The following is a 3,996-nucleotide window of genomic DNA, read 5'->3' on the forward strand; positions in this document are numbered from 1 at the left end:
TGATAACGTTTTCTTTGTCTTTGCCTATGTCTATCAAATAACAAGAAATATTAGGTTATGGAACGTTTTATCATAGAAGAAAGGAGCATTCACGAGTACGTCAGCTGAATGGTCTTTGCAGTGAACAGACAGACAAATAATTATGATATGAATAAAAGAACGTTTCTGATTAGGCATTCAATTCACTCTCAAAATGTCACGTCAGCGGGAGAAGGGGGGAGGGGGGGGATAGAGAGCGAATGAGTGATGTTTTCTATCGGTACATCCAAAAACGTAGAATGTATTCACGAAAGAAAAGAAAAAACGTCCAGTGATGTAAAAAGAATTCCTCTGTTTTATAACTGGCGCCCGTTGCTATGACAAAAACGATTAAAAGTGATACAATTCCGGCACCATTTTTAACGCCATTTTCTTTTCGTTTTTGTCATAAAAGACACTAATCAACCAGACGATCTCCTTGATTTTATTACCTTTTTTTTCTTTGATCAATTTGCAGTCAGCTAATATCATTATACCAGTTTAGAAGCAAGAGTAACATTCCGCAATCTCGTTAGTTTAAGTACTGCTGACAAGTTTCAGCATTTTTATACTATCCAAAATGTGCTTTTGAACAAATACAATTACACGTAGAAGTTAATATATAATCTGAAAGCGTCTCCGACACGCAGCATCGGGTTTTCAAATCCAGTAAATAATGCGGAGAAGAGATCATCCTTTGCGAATAAACATTGTCACGCGAAAGGTCACCCGTGGTGATAAAAAAACCCAAGAAATTCCTCCGAGGTAGGAAAAACACCCCCGTCCTTACCATTCTCACTGCCACCAACTGAGAAGGTTATTTCCCTTTGACCATTAATATGTCCCTCTATAAGTCCTTGTAGAATCTTAATCCACCAATAACTCCCTAACCGTGTGTTTGACTGGTCCCAATTTTTGTAAGGACCGTCTCAGGAATGTATAGAACCTGTTCACCAAGTTTGGTGACGATCGGTCCGTTCATTCTTGAGATCTATATGCGAACACAAACACACAAACAAACAAACAAACAAACACATCGACCGAATCCTATACACACCCCTATACCGGGGGTGTAAAGACACCCACAGGTTTGTGTTGACAAAAATGTGTGTGTTTTTAATGAGAAAAAATCGTGGTATGGAGATAAAAAGCTTAGACACCTAGCTTGTCCTGGATATCTTGCATAATCTCCCCAAGGGTAGATTTTCAGATTATTACCTCCCCAGAGGCTCTGGAATACCTGAAAATCGACCCTCGGGAAAATATGCGAGGCGAGGTAATACCTGAAAAATCTCCCCTTGGGAAAATGTGCAAGCTATTCAGGACTCGGAGTGTGTAACCTATATGTATCCCATGACCTGCTCCTTTGTCTCGTAGCTGCGTAGGCGTATACGCTGCGTAAATTTACAGCAACGCAGCGTACTTTCCTCGTTCTCACTGTTTACGCCGTATTTTCACAGTACATATATTTTACTTAAAACAAAAAAAGAATTGACGAGGTCATATGCAAAAATGAAAAGAATCCAGACACAAACGAGCATTAACACATTAAGTGTGAACGTGGAGATACCGTCGGGGTGTCCGGGGTATTTGTTTGACAGTGAATGGTTAAATCACGCTTCCGCGTTCTGGCTTGTTCTAATTATTATTTTTAAGGCAATGAGCCCATTTTTGAGCAGAAGAAAAACACGTATAAAGTATTGCTATTGGCCGAAGCACTGCTGACATTTGTGCCACACTTCTTAAAACAAATCCTATTGTGTACAGTATATTATCGTGGAACCAAATGAATGTTCATAAAGCAAACAACAACAACAACAACAACAACAACAACAACAACAACAACAACAACAACAACGAAGTAGTAATACATGTAAAGCACACACACAAAAAGCACACACACACACACACACCCACACACACACACACACACACACACACACACACACACACACACACACACGCACACACACACACACACACACACACACACACACACATACACACACACACACACACACACACACACACACACACACACCTTACCTGCATAGGGGTACTGGCAGCAGCTATATTTGTGAAGCCAACAACGTCAGAGAAATAGATGGAAGTGGAATCAAAAGTCTCTGCTCCGACAGTGGCGCCCGTTTTCAGCTGATCAGCAATCAGGGGAGGTAACATCTGGTAGAGCAGACGATTAGTCTTATCTTTCTCGCGATCGAGTTCTTCCGTCTTCTTCTCTAAGGAGCGAGCGTACCTGTAAAGTTATATTGAAATTAGGTCTGTTTCTTTATAAAAACAAACAATGACATATCGTATCTCGATCCTCTAAGGAGCGAGCGTTTTAGAGCGTACCTGTAAAGTTATGTGAAAGTCAGGCCTGTTTCTTTAACAAAAACTTTATAACTAAAAGGATGTGGAAAACGTGCTATATCGTATCTCCTGTAAGGAGCGAGCGTACCTGTAAAGTTATATTGAAATGAAGTATGTTTCTTAAACAACGACAAGAAAACATAACAAGAAGGATGTAGAAAACATTCCAAATGATATCTCCTCTAAGGAGCGAGCGTATCTGAACAGGTATTATAATAATAATAATATAATAAGGGTATATATAAGGCGCCAATCCTAAAATAGCTCTAAGCGCCTTACAATCTTAAATATAATCATCTTGAATAACAGCAACAATACACAACATAAGCGCCTTAAATCAATCTTAAATATTGGAATAATCTTAATAACAGCAACAATACACATTTAAATACAAATAAACTTTAAATAAATGTAACACAATCACGTACACAATACACAATTCAAATCATTCTATCGTAATCAACAACAATCTCACACTTTCCCACACGCACACATACACACACACACACACACACACACACGTGCACACACACATATACACACAGGCAAGTGCGGCACAAACAAACGCACATTAGGGCAAAATACCAAAATGATATATGAAAATCAGGTCTGTTTCTTTAACCCAAAAAAATATAACTAAAACAATGTAGAAAGTTGCCATATAGTATCTTCTCTGTCAATTTAAATTAAAATCAGATCCTTTTTTGTGAAAAGTTATATAACTAAAATTATGTAGAAAACGTGTTATAGCGCATCTCCTCTGAGGAGCGAAATTATCTGTAAAGTTATATGAAAAGCTGGGCTGTTTCTTTAAAAAAAATAGATATATAATTAAACGAATGTAGAGAACATGTCATATCGTATCTCTTCTTATGAGCGAGCGTATCTGTACATTAATTTGAAAATCAGGTTGGTTTCTTTAACAACAAAAATACATAACTTAACGGATGTCGAAAATATGTCATATCGCATCTTCTCCAACGAGCAAACGTATCTGCAAACATTTTTTTTTCTCCAAAGATGTAATTCCTTTGTATATATTAAACAAGTCTTCTCTAACGAGCAAGCTTAACTGCTAAATGTAAGCAAATGATGGTGTTCTTCTTTAGAAACAAGTATCTTAGAAAAGAAAGTTTTGTGTGTTTTCTTCCGTAAGGAGCGATATCGTATTTGCAAAATAAAACCAAGTGTCAGTTTAGAGGAACGATAAACTGTTTTTAAACTGAAGGTGATGCCATGGTATTTAGGACTGGACAAGGATAGAAAGGAAGGGCGAAGGAATGGAGATAGCGGATGTGGGCGGGACGTAGAAGTAAGGAGGGAGGGGGAGGGTGCATCCTGACCTCAGGTCAAAATGAGTTCGGCTCATTCTATCCCTGACAGGATGCCTTGGTTTTCCTTGTCTGGCGAGGAAATCGATTTTTTTTACATATTTAGATCTTTTCGTAATGTGTTATGGATATAAGCAGATTCGCGATCGTCGATAATGATTTTTCATGGTGTTGTGTAATTTTTAAATTACAAAGGAATTTATATGTAAGACAGTTTCAAGCGAGCTATTTTTAGCGGCTGTATTTACTGTGCAAACAACTCTAAATATGGCAA

The sequence above is a fragment of the Littorina saxatilis genome, linkage group LG10 (assembly GCF_037325665.1).
Source record: "Littorina saxatilis isolate snail1 linkage group LG10, US_GU_Lsax_2.0, whole genome shotgun sequence".
Taxonomy (NCBI): domain Eukaryota; kingdom Metazoa; phylum Mollusca; class Gastropoda; order Littorinimorpha; family Littorinidae; genus Littorina; species Littorina saxatilis.